General features: G+C 32.1%; 1 protein-coding gene across 1 annotated transcript in view; it reads left to right on the top strand.

Annotated features, from left to right (window-relative positions):
• LOC129949633 (roundabout homolog 2) overlaps positions 1-22,993 on the top strand; it is a 116,200-nt gene that overhangs the window by 30,397 nt on the left and 62,810 nt on the right. The gene's annotated exons all lie outside the window — the stretch shown is intronic.

The raw sequence follows: 22,993 nt of genomic DNA, 5'->3' as shown, positions 1-22,993 counted from the left end.
TACCGAAATTGAAGCTCTCCACCGACGGCCACCGCCCACGTAACAGCCTTCCCGCCATCATAAAAACTGAATTTCCTAAAAAAACATACACCGATACAAAAATACACGTTTGTGTAGAAAGCTGTGTGTGCTTTGTGTAAAACGAAACACCGGTTCTGGCCAGGGTTACCTTGTCAAGGATTACCTGAATTTCAAAACAAATTGGAGACGAAAAATAAGCTCAAATTAATTCAATTAAAAAAAAGAGCTAAGATTCGACCAACGCCGATAAATTCAAGACAGTCAATATTTCTAAATTTTCAAAATATTTTTTACAAGATTTTGTATAAGATATAAAAAGTTTGAAGTCAATATCTTTCTTTGTTGGCAAAATACTTGGCCGAAAACCATTATTTATCGGTCTTTAATTGTTTTTGTAGGTTTTCGTGTTTTGTAAAAAAAATGTTTCAATTTAATGAATCTAAAACATGAACTGAAAATTAGCAACAATATTTTGCACATGATAAAATTAGACTCATTTCAATATCTAACATTTTAAGTCGTAAAACAAATTTTGTAAAAATGTTTGCAGAATTTTTTTAATTTTTATTTCTTATAAAAAAATACCGATTGGATTTCTCTAACAATGTTTTGCGAATAATGAAATGATTTTGAAGTCAACATACTCATTTAATCCGGAAATATTCGAATCAAAATCAATTTTTACCAAAATTTCTTTGGGTTTTTTAAGGTTCTATTTTTTTGTAAAAAATGGCACTTCGTTTTTTCCCAAAACCTGTTCAAAAAAGGGTAATTTTTGAGGCATACAATTGTTTTGGATGTTTTGTATCATTTTTGTTTAATTTTTTTTTGATTTATAAAAATTGAATTACCTTGCTTTTATTGACTTTATACCAATTTAGAATTGCGTCAAGTTCTGTAAAATGGGTTACCCATTTTGAGGTTTCAAAAGTAAACGTAAATAAAACACATTTGAAACATTTTTTCGTGATATTTCTTTTTTATTATAAATTTCGAACGTTGGCATCATGTGTGAAACACATACATCCACACGCAAATTGTTGCAAGCATCGATTCTTTTGAGGGAATTTTTGATCACTTTTTGACACAGGAAATGTGTTTTGCAATAATGCCATACTCGAAGGAGTTGTGTGTCATGTGGCCCGTCTTGTTGAAACCACATATTCTCCACGTCGTATTCTTCATAAGCAGCCAAAAAAGAATTGGTTATGAGAAGACCATATCGCTCCGAAATGAGGGTGACAGTCGTTCCATCGTTTTCGAAGAAGAAAAGGTGAGTGTCCATTTGGGAATAAACTGCTGCGAATCGCTCTCAAGCTGCTCTCGAGAGCTATCTAGCAAATGGACATAGTCTTAAGAGTAGCTCGCAGAGAGTTGACTAATTACTCTCGACATTCGATCTTTTTGAAAATCACTCGCAAGTGGACACATGTGGTTACCACTATCCACGATAAGCCCGTAAAATAACAACACAGTTCGTATTTTTTAAGTAGCTGCCGAGGGTAAACATGGCAAAGCAGTGGAAACTATGATGCTAAAAATCTAAGTGTTCTCGCTTACTGGTATGGCTTCCCCCAATTGGGTATCTTTTTTAAAAAACTATGGGTCCAATGTTTTATACCAAAAATTCAATTTCCCTAACTGATAAACGGGAAAAATTTTGAAATTGTTGAGGATCTTCAATTTGAAGCTTACTTAAAAGAGCAGATCCCGCACCGAATTGGTTATGACGATCTACTTACGGTTTGACGATAATTAAAGCAACTGCAACCCTTCGCTTGTAAGAATACATGACCAATTGATAATAGGCTAGCAGAAGAAATCAAGTGGACACGATTATGAGAGTACTCTCAGCAAGAAAACTCTCAATATTCTAGCAGAGAGATAGCAAAATTTCTAAAATTTGGCTCTCAAATAGACAGTTTGCCGAAAGTTGCTCTCGAGATTTAACTAGCAGAAGTACTTAAGGTCCAATCACACCTCCGGATCAAAGAGCACACCAAAAAGTGACTTTTTGTTTATGTAATGGCCTTCCTTTCAATTACTTGAGGATTCCAAGAACCTTAAATACGACAATTTTGTTTTTTTAAAAAACTAACCGAGTCAGAAATGTGCTAAGTCACGGAAGAAAATTTTGTTCGAAAATTCGCATTCCACCGCCTTCTGTTGTTTAAGCACCCATTCGACTTATCTAAACACGTTGCGAATGGTCAGCTGGCTTCAGTTGTTACTTGAGCTAGACTTTATATGTATGTAGATCCAAATGCAAAATACTCTAAAATGTGCCGTAAGACAGTCCTATTGAAATGAGGCATCAACACATTTAGGCCTTCGGCAACAATTTCACTTACAGCAGCAATATTTTCAGAAGTGCGAGCGAAACGGTGATTCACAGGTTTTACAATATCTGTAACTAATTGCTTGCGTAGTTGGAAGATTCAACATCACCTCTTAATTTTCGTAAATGTCAAACTTTTAGCTGGACAGGTGTCGAATTTAAGCCCTATACTTTCGAACCCTCAAAATGGTTACCTGTTTCTTGAGTCGTACCCCTTATGATCGTTTTTTTTTGGGATTTTGTAGGTTTTCGTATTTTCTAAAAAAGTTGTCAATTGAATTTTTGTAAAAAAGAATTTGACGTAAAGTTAGAAAGAAAACAATTCGATATGATGAAATAAGATTAATTTATATATCTGTTTTTGGTCACGCAATTTTTAGTCAAAAACCCAATTTTTGAAAATGTCATCAGTATTTTTTTAAAGTTTTTATTTCTTCGAAAAAATACCAATTAAATTTTTTCTAAAAATATCCAACGTTAATAAAAAAATCTTGCATAGAATGAAATCATTTTGTTATATTCTGGAAATATTCGAAACGAACATTCGTTTTTTTTTGCGTAGTAGTTTTTGTAGGTTGTTATTTTTTTCTTAAAATTTAAATAGGTGCTAAAAACAATATTTTTTATAAGATAAAATTAGTTTGAGCGTATTATCTCTCATTTTTCCAAGATATTCGAGTCGAAAATCAATTCTTACGAACTTTTAGTAGTGCTGAACGTAAACTTTTCAAAACCCTACCAGGTGTCGAAAACGTTAGAGAAATACAAATGTTTTTTATGTAATTCTTTTTCAGTTTTTGTGAATTACGAAAAAAAACTGTTAGTTTTTTCGAATTCATACCAAATTCGTATCATGTCATATTTTTAACTTTTTTTTTTAAACTAGAATAAAAAAAACACCCCCTCATTTTGTTTGAATCCTTTCTGCATTTTTTTGTTTAAAGTTGATATCTTTAGTGGTTCCTTATGGACGACGAAAAATGGAAAAATGGTACGGAAGTACGTGTCCTAGAACTTATCTTTGATTAAAATTCTATAAAATTGAAATGTCGATAAGTGTCAAACTACAACAACTTCCCTTAGGAGCTTGCATTTTCTTACAGCATTGGCATTGCATTAGTTTAATACTTATCTGGCAAGCCTGATAGCTATAACAAAGACCAAAACGACATCATGTTCACAATGATGACGGTTGCATAAATATACCCGAGGACACAAAAAAGGGCTAAGCAAAAATGTTCCCGCGCTCACATACAGTTACAGTTTCAGTTACACAAAAATTGACACAAAAAAAAACAACACAAAATGAATCGAAAAGGACACAACGACGACGAAGTCTACGACCGACACAACAACGAAACTAGGTGTGTCCTGTTCTGATGATGATGATGATGATGATGATGATGATGATGGAAAAGAGCCAAAAGGACATTATTATTTTTTCTGTGTTATTTAAATTAAACCGAAAACAACACAAGAAAAACAAACCCAATTGCACCTTTGAAAATATACCCTCACAATAATAAACTTTTGTTTTCAACCCTTGTTTGTTATTTGAATAACCACCACCTCCCACCCCTCACTTAGGAAAGCATAAGGTATGCGCCTTTATCCCTTCCCAAAAACACATGACAACCATCAGGCCAAGCCAGGTCAGGCCAGTTGAGGGCAATAATATGACAGGTATGAGTCGAGTACACAAAAGTGAACGTCGTCGTTTTCTGCCAATAATATTGCTTCCGGTTGTAATCATTTGTCGAACACACACATGAGGTCCTTTAACCATAGTCAATTCCTTTTTTTGTGTCCTGATTCTGTTACTGCTACCAAATACAATGGAATTTATGTTGGAATGCAAATTTTGATGTCCCACAAAATTGCTGGAGAACAATTTAACCGCAACCACTATTTCACACATTTTTAAACTTTTTTCTTTTAAAGCAATTTTCATTGAACTGAAAACTGCTACAAACCATCTGCTGGAGCTATGCGATGTCCCCATTTGCGTAGCTTATATATAGAAGAACGATGTGGGAAATTGCAACATGAAATTTTATGGGTTCAGTGAATACAAAGTTTATCACGATTTTTCTTGAAAAGCTATACCTAGGAAAATACTAAATGGTTCTACCTGCCATCTGTTGCGAAGAGATTGGATAATGAGCGAAGATTTTTCATCAACATGTGTCGAAATTTACCCAAACCCTCTTACCGTCCCTCGCGTCGTAGGAAAATAATGATTCGGAGTTAATGAAAAGACTTAGTAAAGCTTAACAATAAACCTACGAGCGATGACGACGTAAGAACACAATAGCCTTAAGAATGGGAAGCATGACAATCATCAGCTTACAAAATTGCGAAATTCACCTTTTTTTCTAATACCCACCTCCCTGTTGTGACCTTTCTTCCTTTATTTTTATGTTTTTTTCCATAAAGTCGTCCTTTGTCCGTTCGTCGTCGTTTTATAGCCGTCGTAGTCGTAGTCGCTGTTGAAAAACCATAGAGAGTGTAAATTATGCCCTAACATCCGATGGGTTTTGTTGTCCCGATTCTCGCTTCTATTGTGCATTATAATAGCGCCTCACTCCACCACGCCCCCCACCCCCTCTAGGCACCACTTTTTAAAGAATAAATTGGACCGGTAGTGGAGCAATTTGCATTACAAAAGGAAAAACTTTGCGTGCCTAAACATCGTTGGGCGAGAGAGAGTGAAACCTTTTCACAACTTAGCACAAGACAAGGGTAACAAAAACAAAAAAATACAAAAAAGATATTGCAGGTGAAAAACTCAACCACACCCCCTCCCCCTCCCTTCAATTTTCCCTGGCCTGCCTAGTTCCTCGAAAATACTTACGTACATAGTTAGTATTGGTAAGCCAAGATAATAGCTTTCAAATACGGTGTGCCGCTGCTGCCGCCCGTCGCCGCCATTTGGTCTAATGCGGTATATGGCGGGAGAGAGAGCCTTCTGGCGTTTCTATATCGTTCTATTATAAAGCTATCCTGGCATAGGCAAAGCATTAGTGCCAGTTCCCAAGTCGAAAGTCGTCGCAAATCGCAGGTCCCCATGATGGCCTGATTGTTCTTTTCTGTTGTTTAGGTTTTTTTTTCTTCAAAAGGCGTTCTGTGTATCTTCCGTTTTTCTATAAATGTATACCTCCATATATCCTTAGATAGGTAGCTGAATTCATTGTATTTTTAGTATAGTATACTTTATGGGGCTTTAGAGTTGATTGAAGGAACTGCATGGGTTTTATTAATAGTTTCGTTGGAATGAGGAAACTCTTCCTGTCAATTGTGTAGAAGTTAGGTCGTATATGGAATAATTTAGTGAAAAAGAGTAAATTATACATTTTCACGAGTTGCTTGCGGGCGCAATTGAGGTATTTTTGGTCTCATTTTGTTCATAGGGTAAAATATTATATAAAAGAAAAAGGGAAAAAGGGTGAGTCGTAGTCTCTTCTTTTTTTTTTAAGTGAAAATTAGGCTGAGATGATAATGATGATGATGATGATGGTGGGGGTGGTGGTGGTTTTGGTGGTTATGGTATAGTTGAAGTTGTAGGTCGTTAATTTTGCAAATTGTTTCACTTCAAGTTCTTTATTTTTTTCAATGTGAAACAAGAGAACAAAAACTAATTATAATGCAACTTTTTGTATTGCAGTTGACAAAAATTATACCTGTTTTTTTGTTTTCTGTGGAAAAATGGAAATTAGTGTTTTTTACGTGGAAAGGTAATTCACATTTAATTATACTAGGGGCTGATATCTGTGGTTTTTAAATGGATTTTAAACTATGTACTAATGAGTTTCAATTTATGAATTTAGAACACAAAAACAAAGAGACTGTGAAATAATTTACCTACTTGTGTGTGTCTAGGAGTCATTAATTAACTTTTTGACAGTTTAAATCTTGAAAAAATTGTTTACGATTCATGTGTTTAAAGGTTTAACGCGAAAATATGTCTCAAGAAAAAAGGTGGATGTTTTCTACCTGTCAGCGACTTTGATGAATTAGGCAAGATATTATTCTAGAAGAGCAATTTTTTTTTATTTTCATTTTGTTTATTTTTGAAAATGGCAAAAAGCAGACTGAAAAAGATTTTAATCCAGTCTACAAGGGAAACATACCCTGCTTTTGTAATCTTACACCTGTCACATTTAGAAATTCTGTCAGTAAAACAAATTTACTGGTTTTGACACTGATTGGTGTTTTTTTTTAAAGGTTAGGTTACGCTGATGACGTTATCGCAACAGTTAGATCTATTCTGATATAGTGAAGTATTGAACTTCCCTTAAAGAAAAATAAATTATTAAAACCTATGATGCCCATCCATCGATTGTCTTGTTCTAGCCTTTCAGAAGCTTTTGTAAGACTAAAAAGTTGTTTCCTGGAATATTTTGGAGTTCTTTAAGAATATCGAAGAAGTCCAGAACATTTATGGTTTAAATGCCGGGCTAGTCAAACATTAAGACAGCTGAAGAATGCATGCCCGATGAATGGAACCTCAGTTTTATTTGCCCGATTCAAAAAAAGGGGAATCTCTAAACTGCACTAACTTTAGAGGCATAAGTCCGATTAACATCGCATACAAAATCTTCTCTGTGAACGCCTAAGGCACATCGTCAACAACCTAGTTGATCCTTATCAGTGTGGTTTTAGAGCAGGAAGGTCCACAGTCGATCAGATACTCGATCATTATGGCAGGTATTGTAAAAAACCTCAAAAACACCAAATCAAGACCCACCATCATTTCATCGTTTTCAAGGCCGCAAATAAAAGCATCTTCAAGGACAAGCTGTATAGAGCCATGTCCATTTTTGACATCCTTCCAAGCGCATCCGTTTGTTCAGGATGACCAACGAGAATTCGCGGTGCTCCATAACGGTTGGAAAGAACTTAACAAAACATTTAGATGTCAACAAAGGTTTTAGACAAGGTGATGCGCTGTCATGCGATTTTCTTAACATCGTACATGAAAGAATAGTGTAGAGCTCCCAAGTCAAAACTAGAGGCACTATCTTTCAAAAGCGTGTCCAATTACTAGCATATGCTGATGACATTGACATAATCGGAAGAACTCAGCGAAATGTCAATGGGGCTTTTGTGAGTTTGAGGCAGAGGCGGCAAAAATGGGCTTAACGCTCAAAACGACTACATCGACAGGCGTAACTTTGAAGTAGTTAAGGACTTCTTCTACCTAGGCTTCCTTATTTTAGACATTTAATCTCTTTGAAACTTTAAGACCTGATTATTGATGAATTAATGCATATTGTAGAAGACTTATACACAAAAAATAAAGGTCGTGAAAATCCACGGAATTTCTCTCGGAATATTTATTTCTTTCAAAATATTTTCTGGTACGATGAATATCAAAAGAAATGCTTATCCTTGGAGCATGCAATGACATACAAATATCCATATAGGTTTTTTTCCCTGATATTAACTAATTAAGAAGGAATTCACGATAACTTCCAGTAATTTACCTTTAGGAAAAGCTTTCCTTCAACAAATTCAGAAACACGTCCTGCCTCCCTAAATTTTGTATATTAAATTCAATAAGGCTCTCAATTTGTCTACAATAAAAAAAACAGGTCCATGTATAAATGCTCTTTGTTTAATAAAACCAAACTGTCAGCTGTCAAAGTTGTCAACAATTAATAATAAAGAATTTAAATCTTTCGTTATTTTTAGATACATAAATCAAAACATGTTTTTCTTTTTGAGCCTGTTTTTATTTTTAACTGCCAGAATCTTCAATTTTACTTGCAAGTGCAGCCTTCGTCAGATTTCAGGATTTAAGTTCGAGCCTTGTCCCTTGCTACGCCAAATAGTAGTTACAAGTTCAGGCGCTATTCCGGTGGCAATATCAACATTAAAAACATCCTTCCTAAAAAGTAATTAATAAATTTCCAAACACAATAATACCTAATACTTTCAAAACAAAGCATTTTGTCTTAAATTGCTTTTTTTAAACATTTAAACATTTCTCTAATTTCTCTATTTTATATTAAAATAAGCATATTTTTGAGCTTATTTTAACCGTGCTTTAAAAATTAACTAAATACTTAATTCTGAGTATGTTTTTAATAATACATCTTACACAGTTTGTTATATTAAATATCTTACTGGAAAATTAAAAACTCAAATAAAATGTGGAATAAAAACATTAAATTTTAAAAACACTCCAAAATGTTACGTGAATACTATTCAGTATGCCAATTTTTCTTTCACTACATTATTATCCTTCGACAAACCACTCTCCATATCATTATTTCAAAATCTCGATATAAAAACAAAGACAATGTTAAAATATCTTTTTAATTATAAAACGAATCAGATATGCCACAAAAATCCTTTAGGGATTTTCAACAGAAAAAATAAGTTAAATTTTTATTATTAAAATAAAACAGAAGAATTAACAAAATGAAAATTTATATTTTATGTATCAACCGAAAATTCCCCTAACGCCTCTTCTGAAGCATTAAGTCGTTAAAATATGTATTATATTATTTATGTTAATTTTATTTAGTCTACATATGTATATGTATATTAACCACAAATATCAAAGGACTTCATTAAAATAAATATTGTAACATTTTCAACATTTCGAATAAAATATGTATAACGTACATATATGGGAGTGTAAGTGTTGACAACAAATTGAGCTCAATCTGTATACAGATAAAAAATGATTCATCATATAATTTTACAAAATTATTTGTGTCACCTGACAAATACCTATTTTCATTTAATATCTTAAAAATTCAAAAACCTCCTGGTGGCATTATAAATATGCAGTTGCAGTTTGTGTTTTATAAATGAATCGCACAAATAATAAATTTCATATAAATTAAACCACAAACGGACATTAAGCTTTACACTTTTACCATAATAAAACTGAAATATTGAACTGGTATTCATAAATAATATGAAATTACTAAAAGTATATTATAGTTTTTGAACTCGAAAATTAATGAAAATTTCACCACAAAACTAATCTGATGAAAATTATATCAATACACTGATAAAACCAATCGATATTATTACGCAGGAAAAAGAATATATAAAAAACACTCATAAACTATGTTTTGTAAAGAGGTTTTTTCAATTTTTACAATTTTTTGAAATTTTGTAAGCAGGTTTATAAAAAACTTAGTATCAAATTGAAATTTTGAACTCCAAATGTTTGGTTTGAGAAAACAATTATCTTTTAATATATAAAATTCTGTTTTCATTAAAATAAAAGGAAAATATTTTTGAAAAAAAAAACATATTTTGAAATTCTAAAATATTTTGCATAGAATATTAACTATTAAGCTCTCACACAAGGAAAAAGCTGATTTAAATTTATATCCTAAATATTATTAACACTTACTTAAAATTAAAAAAAGGGCTTGAATGCTACCCACACTGATAACTTCGTATCCTGTTTGTCGAATTGTGTTACTTAAAAGGTTTGTAGGTTTTCGTGTTTTGTTAAAAAAATGTCAGTTCAATATTTTTAAAGATTTGAAAATTACCAACAATACTTTGCATTTGATAAAATAGTTTGATTTCAAATTTTATTTTTGTAAAACAGGTTTTTAGTCGAAAAACAATTTTTACCAATTTTAGTAAAATTCCTTAAAAACATTAATTTTTACCAATTTTGCGTACTTTTCTTGTAGATCTTGTTTTTTTTACTACAAAAAAAAAACGGTGGTTGGATTTTTATAAAAATTTACTGAATGTCGAAAACAATATTTTCTGTGGCGAAACCTATTTTGAAAAAAATATTTCTAATTTTTGAAAAAACATTTTTTACCAAAAACAATTTTTACCAACTTTTAGTAGGTACTGTTTTTTTAGGTTTTTATTTTTGTGAAAGAAAACTGTCGAATCGATTTTTCTCAAAATTTTACCAGATGTTTAAAACGTTATTTGTCGTTGCACAAAATTATTTTGGAGCTAAATCCCTTTTTTATTCGTAAAATGTTTGAAGTGACAACACATTTTTTTTCAGTTTTTTTAATTTATAAAATAACCGTTGATTAGATTTTTTTCCAAAAATACATTTGGTATCACGTTACAATACATAATATAAAATTTGATTCAAGTCTCCAGCGTTATTGGTTCGTGAGATATTTTAAGTTAGCCAAAATGTTCATCTTGTAAAAAAACCACCCGCCCTATTTTTTTGAGAGCCCTTTCTGCATCTTTCTGCATTATTATCTGTATAACAAAATGTATTTGAAGTCGATAACTCTACTGGTTCTTGAGCTATTGACGACGAAACGAAAATGAAGTCACGAACAAACATCTCTCTAAAAATCGTTTATTTCGACTCTAGAGACCTTGAAACGTTGAGAAATGTCATCATTTTCAATTTGACAAATCGAACCGATTACAATATATTACTATGGGAAGTTAATAACAGTCCAATAACCAGTTTCAATAAAATCAACTAATCAGTTTCCAAAATCCTTTTTCTCGGCTGTAATAAAATCTAAACAATATTATTAAAAAAAACACATTTAAGGAGGTTTAGAGGAGACTATTTACTTTACATTTTTAATGTTATGGTTTAAGACCAATTTTTGAAACCCTAAATTTTCCAGATATTAGTTTTCCTCCGGAAAAATCAAAATGATTTTGACTTTTTAAACAAGAAGTTTGTTGGTGTCTATATTTCTTAATATTTGTTTCATATTTGATTACGACTTTCAAATAATATCAGTTTGTTAAACAAATTATACGAAACGATACCTTGGCTTGAAGAGACGAAACGTAATTACAAAAATAATATACAAATTCGCAAGAAAGGCTGAAAGACTTATAGGAGACGATTTTAGCGTGACTGAGACGAGGCCAACAAAAGTCTCGTTACGCCTCTTTTCAAGGGCAGCCGTAATTAGAATTAAAAGCATTTCTTAAAAAGAATTTAGTTAACATAAAAGAATTGTCTTCAAAAACATTTGTGGACTTATTTTTGAAATAAAAAAAAAAGACTGTCCCAAAACTCGTTTTGAGTTTGAAAAAAAATGTCGGTTTTTTCTATAAAAGGGAACTTTTTCAACCCCTTATTGAAAAATTCGATATTGATAGTATTGATTCATTGGTTTTGTTGCAATTTTTCAACTTATATTTTTTTTTGTTTCAAATTGTTAAAAACTTCCAAAAAGAGCAATTCATTTTTTGAAAATATAAACTGACAAAAGATTTTTTTTTTTAAATGTGTCAGATGTCAAAAACGGCAATGTCTGTATTGTAAGATTTTAAAAAAGTTAATAAAGTTATGGCAAATTATATTAAATTTTGCAACGCTGGCTAAAACACTGCGTAAGCTCTTCATCAGTCATATTCTTCAGGTCTCGTTCCGAGCGGAAAATTGCATTTGGGCATTAGATATTTCAAAAGCATTTAAAAAGGTTTGGCATCAGGCCCTCTTATCGAAATGAGTGCTTTTGGTTTTCATGCATTCCTGCTTCATTGGATTAGCAACTACCTTTCAGATAAATATAAATAGTATTGGATGGGTTCAAGTCTGAAAACCACAAAGTAAATGCTGGTTTGAATCAGGGTACTATTCCATCTCCAACACTCTTTCTCATTTTTATTAATGATCTCCTGTCTGCAACATCTAATCCAATACATTGTTTCGCTGACGATAGTACTCTTTGCTTTATTATAAGCTCATTAAATTCCGACCTAAACAGCATTGTACTATGCGGAATAAGAACCACATGGAATTTAATGTTTCCAAAGCTCAATGCTGACTTGTACCGCTAAAGCGAGATATACGCCCCTTGCCATTATCCACGATTCACACTTGTAACAATGAGACTGAACATTTCGATATTCCCCGTGTATGTGTCACCAACCACCTTTTGTGGAATGATCATATACGCGATGTCGCCAAAAATTCCGTAAGGTGTTTGGGTTTCCTTAAATGCTTCAAGAAATGTTTCACTCTTTCTGACCTAGCTGTTACCTACAAGACTTATATGCGTAAGTCTAAAGCTTGAATATAACTTTAGCCTCTTCTATAGTATTGAACGTAAGGCATTTAATTTTATTGGTAATAATATCATCATAAGTTCCTTTACTTATCGCTTGAATATACTCGTAAGGTTTCCTGTTTATGCTCTAAGGAAATAGCAAGCTGCAATCCTCCCCTTAAACAGTTCAACGGTAATAATCGCGCTTCTAGGAATGATCATCAGTATACCCTCAAGTTGAACTTGGTCGTACTGTCAGGTACAGGGATTCATTCCTTAGCCGTACTACGCGAATGTGGAATGCCTTGCCTTGTTTTTGTACAAGGTTTAAGAAAAACCTAAAAAGAATTATTACTAAAAATTGACGTAAGACTTAAATACCTTGAAAACAAAGAACAAGATTGGTTTTAAACTTATGTATTTCATTTTATTCAAAATTTTGTTGTTGAATATCTTAAGGCGATACCTTTGATGGTTGATTAAAGTTTTCTAGAACATTTAAACTTATACTTACACACACATCTTTCATAAAACGATGACTTCTGATCCTATTTACCTTGGCATGTTGAAGAATGTCACCTTTTTTATTCGAAGAATAGGTTCGATTACGATATTGAAAGTTATGTTTTTTTTTATAACAAATGTATTTTGCGACAACATTTTTGTTTAAGAAAAGAAATAAAAAAAAACTTTGATTTCGAAAATTCAATTCAAAAAACTAATCCATCAAACGAACAAGAAAAAAAAAACACATCATATAAGAAATGTTTACTCATCTTAAAAACCTATTATTATCTCTATTGACATCTGTCAGTTTGCAATTAAGTAAGTGAAAATACTACAAACATCATAAAGAATCTAAACTCGTATAAATGTGTATACAGAAAAACAAAACATAAAACGTATTTCATTAAATTTAATTGAAATTTATATCCCAAAAAGTTCATAGATAAACTCTACAAAGAGTAGGTATAGCTTCATACGAGTATAGTATAGACCTCTCTGAGTCTAATGAATATACAGAAGCCCCAAATAAATATACAAAACCTCATCACAAAGCGCACAAACTTAAACAAACATCAAATCTCTCTATACGGCTTCCTACTTTCCTATAAGCTATGAGCTATAAGCTATAGGTGATAACTCCTAAAGTTTTCCTTTATATTAAGAGATAAGAATTTTTGGTATAAATACGTACATATCGGTGGCGGTATGTGTAAGTAAAAGTAAACTCTCTGGCATATAGTCAACAACAATCTGTCAGTTAGAACTTATCTCATTTATCTGTCGCGTCAGATTCCGGATACCCTAATAAAATTTTCCCATCAAAGCTTTTGACTTTAATTAAGGTCGGAAAACATAGTCCCAACTCCCAAGCCCCAAACTCACAACACATCCAGAGAACGAGAAGAGGAATAAGAGTCTCGCCTCTTCTGGTCTTGAATATGCTACTGCCGCTTCTTCTTCTTTATCGTCATCATCAATGTATATCAAGGGAAACAGGTCCTTTATGGTAAGGGTATCCGTATCCTGTGAACTTGTCGAACGATGGCTTTCCTTTCATCAGTATTCATCTCCTTTTAAACGTTGGCAGCCGGCTACAAAGCGATAAAATCATAAACTTTCTCATTTCAGGATCAATAGTCAGTCAAAGCAAAACAGAGAGGAACACAGGCACCATTTTTCCTTAAACCCCACTTCACCCCAAAAGACTTTTCTCCTGCAGAGTTGATGCAGCAGGCAGCAGCATTCAGAAGCATACTATATACTCTCCCTATATACTTATAACCAGCAGCATCCCTTCAATCTATTTAATTAAATTAATTCGACGTTCCGCCTCGCCGCCCCATTATGGGAAAATGCAAACAGAAACACACCAAGTTGAGTGTTTTTTCCCAGACCATATTTCTGTAAATTAAACCTGCGAATGAGAGTCTGCGGGCTTTAGATAGTTTATGATGGCATTGAGACTGCTGTGCCACTCTGGATTCTCATTTTTCAAGGACTCTCTGCGTGTATCATATCATTATGATTTCCCCAGATGCCGGATGGAGTTTATTTCGACAACGACGACGACCGACGACGCAACGGCACGAGGAGGAAGTATAGAAATTCCTCTGATTTTTGCCATATGCCTTGTTTTTGTGGCGGCGCGGTGGGTGGCAGCATCGGCAGCGCAGCGGTGGTGGTGAAACAACCGCCCCTTCATGTGGCAGCAAAGGCTCAGCACGGTGCCGTTTCCGTATAGTCATCGTCGCTCTTCATCATTGCAGCTACCTCCTCTCGCCTCACGCCTCCAAAAAGTACGCCTCACGGAAATGTTTCTAATTAAAAAGTTTTTTATTTGCATAGAACTTGTATGGGGGATGAGGTTCCTGCTCCTCCTTCAACTGCTGCCTGCTGCTACCGTTTTTAATGTGAGAATTGAATTGGATTCTTCGCCTACGATAAAATGGTGTTTTTATTTTACGAATTTATCACCCATGCCATTAGGAGAAGTTTTTGTCAAAATTTCACTTCAAACTGGTAACTTTTTCAATAAATTCAAACACACTGGTGTTTGGTTAAAAAATTAAAAGGGAAAAAGTTTTTCTTTTTAAAAACACAAATACAATCTAAATAAAACAACCATTTAGAAAATATCACCACTGACGGTTTACGTATTTGTAATTTTATCGTTTGAGTTGGTTTAAATACTAAACACGAAAATATAATGTAAACATTGAAAAATAAATGCTATAACTTTTTCCCTTTGAAATTCTGGAAAATACAAATATTTTCAAAATTCAAATAAAATTTAATCAAGGATGTCCAAAAATTAACACAGAATGTAAATTTGACAGTAAATCGGTAAAGAAAAAAGTTGGTATCCATAAAAACCACAAGTTTTTAAAACGTATACAACTATACATGTAAACATTTACTGTCAAACTTTAAACTGTCATAAGTTTGGTGTCCAATAATAAAAGTTACTTTAATATTGACTTCCAAACTTTGACACGGAACTGCATTTGTCAAATTAACTGTCATTTTAAATTACCAAGAACTACAAAATAGCATTCAACAAAACGTGGCCATGATATCGTCTCTAGAAGCCATGACAAAAAAGTTGGTTTTGAAACGAAATGTGACTTCCAGATAGAATTTAAGTCATTTTATTATCTTATTTCTTCTGGTTTCTGGAAATTCTCTTTAATGATAAGTCTTTACTTGACTCTAAATGAAGTTTTGAGTAAAATTTAAATTTAGTACTTTTAATCATAAATTTAAAAATACGTTTTCGAAAAAATTTTTAGTGGTGATTTCGAATCCAAACTTTTTGTTTAATTATTTGCTCAAGTTTTAAAAATACCCGTTTTCAACATTATTTTTATATATTTCATAGAATTTTAAAAAATAAAGGTTCGTTACGAGAACATAACTAACTTTCAAACCGTTTTGCCTTTTTCTGTTGAAAACATTTTTAACATAAATGGTTAAGATTTTCTTTCAGATTTTTGTAAGACAAGTGACATCTAATTACTTGTGAAGTTTTTCCGAATGTTATATGAAATAATATCAATATTTCAACTGAATATTGGAGAAAATGATTAAAGATTTGGAAAACGATCTACTTCATAAATTAAGATAGCCTCAAAAAGCCTTATATATGTACGTGTTTTTTTCTAATTTTAAGAAGTTAGGTCTCTTAAACTTGACGTGATCTCTTAAACTAGACGTGATATATTAGTTTTAAAGTCGGATTTAAATTTAGGCCACTCAAACTCATTGAAAAATGGCAATTTTATTGCCAGCAAAAAAACTTTATAGACCAGTGTAATCCCCAAATGTTGGGTGAAATTCCGTTACAGCCACAAAAAACAGACTGTTTGGTGTACTTGTTTAAAAACGATGCTGTTTTTATGTAGAGCCATTATTACCGACCATGATGTGCAGTAGCTATGGTTTCATCAAGAAACGCCGCCACTTGATTATTTTCTGTGGAGATATGTTAAGTCGCTAGTCTTAGCTTCCTAAAAGCCCGATTGACTACTTAGAGGACAACATGGGCCCCTTAATTTCAATATGCTTCCACAAAAGTTGGACAAATTTATCCAGATTAGACTACATCGGAACCAGCCTTGGCGGTTATACGAGTATTCCAGAAATCATATTTCAATTGTAATTCCAAAAGATTAATTTTTTGATAAAGTTTAATTCATGTCTATAACAAAATCATCTTATGCAATTTCAAAATTCTATATTTCTAAAAAAACACATTTCATGAAAATGAGGTGAAATGTCATTTGTGAAATGCTTTATTTCAAATATCGGTTAATCAACAAACTTGGGTCAAATTTTTCCAACATTTTTGTTGATAATTTGAAGAATTTGAATACGTTCTTAAAGCATGCATATGTTGCCTATCAAATGTCAAAAACTGACAGCCTTAAATGTGACAGGAATTAAAATAAGAAAAACCTTATATTCGGGAACGGGCTTGGCAATGATAAAGCATCGAATCCCATCGATCACCAAAATCAAGCATCAACGAGCGTTTTAAGTACACAGAATCGGAGATGAAAAATACCTCACTATTGTATGAAAAGCCGTACCTACAGTTCAATACTTCGTACAATTCATACTACTCACTTATATTTATCACCATAAAACAAAGTCTTGCCGTCGTCATAAGATTTTGAAAGAAATTGCCACGACATGTTTTTTACCCTCTTCGAAGGAGGGTAGAACAGCTTCCCAATCCTTTTAAAAATCTTAACTGTTAAATGCTTTTATTTCTGAGTTTTGGGCACAAATTGGTTCATTGAAAAACGAATGCAATAAGTTAATGTTTTCAAATATATACCGAATTGTACAAGGCGCCTTTTCTGTTCCACGCTCTTCTGCTTCGTTTGAAAGAGTTTTTTTTACCAGAATATAATTAAAACTAGATTAAGAAATCTAATGCATTTTTTTACACGCTCTGCCTTCATTGAAACAAAACAAGTAAAAATATTGTGAACATAAATTTAAAAAAAAAAGCATTTGGAGTCTTTCATTTTGTAAGTCGAGAAATTCTGGGTCCAAATTGTATGTTGACGCTCTCTTATTTTTATTTTTCACACGTTTTGGGGCAGCTGGTGCTCGTAGAAGGAGTGCTGTTTGTAAGCGTATTGACACTTGAAAGGGTTAAATCATCTTCTTCTAGTAATTCTGATATACTTCAGAGAAAAAACGATCTTGAGCCATTAAATAACTTTCTGGTTCTCGAAGGTTTACCTCAGTTGGATCTGGATCAATTGTCTGCTTCGTAAAAGCCATCATTTCATAAAATGGCACTCTCGGTTATGTTGGTGCAGCTTTGGATCACGATACTGGACGTGGAGCTCAAATATATGCAAATATACAAGAAGAACAGTCCCGTTATAATAGAAGCACAAGCAATGGGTTGTATATAAGAAATGAGCTTGTGCATTTTTTTGCCCGAAATATCGGGCATTGAACAAAAACACTATTTGTAACTAAAGATTAAATAAATAAAACTTACTAAAACAATTACAAATTTTTCCCACTCTTTATCGGTGACATTTTTAACTTCCCAAAGGAAGTTATTGTAATGGGTCCGACTTGTCAAATTGAAAATTTTGACATTTCTCGACGTTTCAAGGTCCGTAGAGTCGAAATAAAAGATTTTTTTTACGTACGTTCGTACGTCCGTACTTCCGTACGTTCGCGACGGTTTTAAAAAAATGATTTTCGATTCAAATATCTTTTCAAAAATTTGAGATAATAGCTTCTAAATAATTTTTACTCATTAGAAATGTTGTTTTCAAGGACATATTTTTAGAAAAATCGAATTGACAGTTTTTTTTACAAAAAATAAAACTCTAAAAAAACAATACTAAAACTTTTCTTTCGACTCAAATAGCTTTTCAAAAATTAAAAATATTGCCTTCAAACTTAATTTATTTCACAGAAAATATTGTTTTCGATATTCAGTAATTTTTATATAAAAATCCAACAGTCCGTTTTTTCATAAAAAATAAAATCTACAAAAAACATTAAGAAAATTTGGTAAAAATTGATACGAGTACATAGAGACAAGCTTTTAAGCAATACAAATCCACAGACGGGATGGGAAGTTATCAGTGGGGGTCGCATCCCAGCCTCTTTTTTAATTTATGAATATATACTTTGCACATTTTTGATCTGCTTCGTTTTTTTTCTAGATTTTTAATCAGAAGTCCGAACCCTGTCATCATTCTACTTATCACAAGTCTTAACATGGATCAACCATATTTCGAGTATATCGAGCCAACATAATTTCTTATATAGGCTCGAAATATGGTTGATCTGTACTAAAGCATTTTTGTTTTGTAGATTCTGAGTTTGGGATATTGATTTTGAGGATTTAGGTTTTTGAGATTTTAGATTTAGGGATTTGTTTTAGGGATTTCGGGTTGGGGGTTTGTTTTGGGGATTTTTGATTTGGAGCTAGGGTGTTCAACTTATTGAAATAAGTCTCATTTCATTTTGAAATCTTGAAGCATTTCTCTCGTAAACCGGTTATTGCAAAAAAATCTGTTAATTCTGACTCGGAAAGTTAATTTAAACTTTAAATTAATTTATTAAGGATACTTCTAGATAAGAGATTATTTATTTATTTAATCCGTTAATTATCTAACGTTAATATAAACTTATAGCTATTTACATAATTTTTAATTTAAAATTTTAATTAATATAAAAATAAATAAATACTATAACATATTAAAAAATCTTTCTTTAAATTGTTTACTTTTAACATTGCCATTAACAGATGAAATTAAATTATAAAATTTATTGAAGACTGAAATCAATTGATTTAAAGGGCTATTCATACCATAGTTAGTTCTGCTAAAGATCGGACATAAAGGTATCTGTCTTCTTATGCTAGTTTGACTATAGCTAAAATTTAGACGATTCAGAGCTGTTGCGGGTATAATAGAACCATTAATTAATTTTAAAATAAAACAAAATTGGAGATATTGTCTATGTTGTGAAAGTGTAGGGAGGTTTATTAGCAAAAGTCTCTGAGAATAAGGAGGTGGTTTAAATATTTGGGAAAACGGAAGAAAACGAAGACAAAACGCATAAATCTTTTTTGGATACTTTCAAGTCTGTCAATATGGACTGTATAGTATGGTGCCCATATAACACAGCCGTATTCAAGTATTGGCCTGACAAATGATACATAAAGAAGTTTTAAGACGTAGGGGTCACGAAAGTCACGAGATAAACTTTTAATAAAACCTAGAATTTTGTTAGCTTTTTTAACTATAAAGTTATAATGGTCACAGAACGTTAATTTACTGTCAAGAATAACACCTAAATCAGAGAAAACGGAAAGCTTACAAAGGGAGGAAGAATCTTATAAATAGTTACAATCTATAATTGTTTTTTTTTTTGCGTGTAAAACACATAGTTTTACATTTGTCAATATTCAATAAAAATCGGTTTGTATTGCACAATTCCCTAAAACTATGAAGATCTTCTTGAAGCTGTGAGCAGTCATTAATTGAACTAATATATTTGAAAATTTTAATGTCATCAGCGTATATTAAAACGGAGGAGTTTTTTAAAACGGATGTTATGTCATTTATATATAAGATAAATAATAAAGGACCTAAATGGCTACCCTGTGAAACACCAGAGTTGACGTAAAATTGGTCGGAGAATTCATTTTTGAATATAAGTAGATTTGTAATTGTTGATTTATTCTGGTCGAAACCATGTTGATTTTCACATACAATTGAATTACAATTAAAGGATAACACCTTACAGATAATGGACTCAAATAGTTTGGGAATAACGGAAAGTTTGGCAATCGGCCGGTAATTCGTTATTTCATTCTTAGACCCTTTTTTATGAATCGGAGTTATAAATGCACTTTTCCATAATAGTGGTAAAACTGAGCTTCTAAGAGATTCATTGAACAAAACAAACAGAGGGTACGATAAATGAGACACACATTTTTTTAAAACACATGATGGTACTCCACAGGGCCAGGGTGAAAACAGTCATCAAGTTCTGAGACACAACGAACAATTGAATCCTCACATATTGTCAAGTCAAGTGAGTTAAGGAGAGGATAATTTTGGGCTGGAAAGAACGAATCGGAAATCTGAAAAGAAGAAGGTACGTCGAAAGCATCTTTGAAGAAATTAGCAAACATATTTGAAATTATTTGGGAGTCATGACTTGTTGTGTTATTGAAAGACATAGAGTTTGGGTAACCGTCAGTTTTTCTTTTACTTTTCACGAAATCCCAGAAGTTTTTTGGGGTCTGTTTCAATTCATTTTCAATTTTTATAATATAGTCAGAGTATAGAATATTGGAGTAGTCAATGAAAATATTTTTAAGTTCGGAGTAAATCCTGAAGTCTTCTTCTGCTCTAGTTTTACTAAATTTTAGCCATGCCTTATTGCTTTTATTTTTTAAGTTTTTTAATTGAGTGTCAAACCATGGTGGAGTTTTAGATTTATAGCGAGATTTCCGTAATGGCGTAGTTTCATAAAAACAGTTAAAAATAATACTATACAAATTTAGACACATGTCACCAATATTACGATTTAGGAGCAGTTGATTCCAGTCAACATTACACAATAAGTTAGTTCATTAAAGTTACATTTTTTAAAATTGAATTCAAGTTTTTTATTTGATGTATTAGGGATATTGCACACATTTATATTCAGTGATATATTTAAAGCTGGACGGTGACGGTCTTCTTCTACTAGTTTAACATCGGCTGGAAATACAGCTACGTCAGTATTTATCGAGATTACCAAATAAATACGCAATTAAATTGAAGTTAAGGACTATTGACATTGAAACAATGCATTTGCATTTTAAATATTGTTGAACGTTGGTCTCCTTTTATTAAAGGCTATTATTTATTTCTGTTATTGAATACAAAAATTAAAATTTTCTGCTAGAAACCATAACGGTACAATTAAGCTCGATTCGTACATTTTTTTCAGCTTTCAGTACAATTGAAAAATGTCGTTTTTCATCACTGAGACAGATGATGGACCATCTCGAAACCTACCGCGTGCTGTTGTCATGTTGTTCTTTCTGTCTGTTGCTCTTTCTCCTCTGTCCTTCCGTCTTGTGTTGTTTTCACCTTGTATAGTCTAGTCGCTCAAGGTGCTGGGTCTCTACTCTGTCTTATTCTGGATAGTATCCAATCTAAATCTAAGAACAACATTCTTATTGGTAACTCCTTAAGGTAAACACTTCAACGTTTTTACAGAAAACTGCATAAGCTTATATTTTTGATTTCATATTTTTTTCATATAATTTTAGAAGAAACTAATAGAAAACTATCAATCAATGGATTCCATCAAACCTCTTTAAAAAAAAATAGTAAAACTTAAATCAAATAAATATTCTACAAAATGTGTGTTCTGTTTATTCAATAAAAATTAAATCAATTTTAAAAACAGAATTTATGACTAAATAGGTGCATAAATATCAATTTATTTAATGTTCTGTTTAATTACTCGCTCAAAAGTTCAATACACCCTTTTTTCACTTTGTATGTAAATCAATCACTTAGTTTTAATAAATTAAAAATTATTATTTATTCATATTTACAAAGATATTATTTGTTTCTTTTTTGTTTTTGTTTTCTCTTTCGAAAAAGTAAAGCTAATTTATTGAAATTTCATGTGAAACAAATAAGTATGTTGGTAAATATTATACAACACTCAACATCATCTATATAGGAATTTTTAATATATATATTCAAAAACCGAATGCTTTTAATTCAATTGCTCTACCAACGAAATCAATTAAATAAACTGAAAGTCAATACAAAATATTAAACAAAAAATGAAAGCAAAATTGTATGTTTGGTATATTTTCAAAGCAAATAAATTTTACTTCATCACTATATTTGCATCTGTAGTTAGGTACTCGTGTGTATATTTATTCATTCACGTAACGTAACAAATTCACAAAACATAATTTTATGATGGGGATGGTTAAACCAAGCATAAAGCATAAAGGGCTTCGATGAGTTGCATGTTTCTACTTTTCATGAGTCTGAAAAATGATTTGTTGAAATTTTTCACGCAAAATTCTGTAAAATTTCAAATTTTTTAACATAAGGCCAGGTCCTTTCTCATGGAATACCACACTTATATTTTAAAACATTTAATTCAGTAAAACTTAAAGACGTTTAAGAATTCAATGTTATTTTAACGCAGCGAAATCCAAATCCAATTTTTCATCATCTCCTTCATTTAAAAATGTGTACACTTTGCATGAAACGTAACATAATCCATTTGAACCCCTAAAAACTCATTCTTTTTAATAGCTGTGTCCCTAAGGTAATAAAGGTACCTGCTCCTACGAAGTACGCAAAAATGAATCAAAAGACTTAAAAATATTTCTAAACTCATCACCACTATCGTCGTCCAACTTGAAATGCATTTAAATTAATTGAAGTAAATAAATTAAGTTAAAACGCTTTCAAAATTTTCTCTTCATTTTCCCCTCGGCACTTTACCTTCCAAAAGTAACCTATAGCATATAAAACAACGCATACGATGGTCGTGTCCATGCTGGCGGCGTCGTCGTCGTAGTCGGCGGCAGCACCGGAAACGATGTCGTCTTCTTCCTCCACCTCACCAG

Source organism: Eupeodes corollae, chromosome 3 (assembly GCF_945859685.1).
Source record: "Eupeodes corollae chromosome 3, idEupCoro1.1, whole genome shotgun sequence".
In the NCBI taxonomy this organism is placed as follows: Eukaryota; Metazoa; Arthropoda; class Insecta; order Diptera; family Syrphidae; genus Eupeodes; species Eupeodes corollae.
The sequence above is the reverse complement of the archived record's forward strand: the minus strand, read 5'-3'. Positions and strand labels throughout refer to the sequence as shown.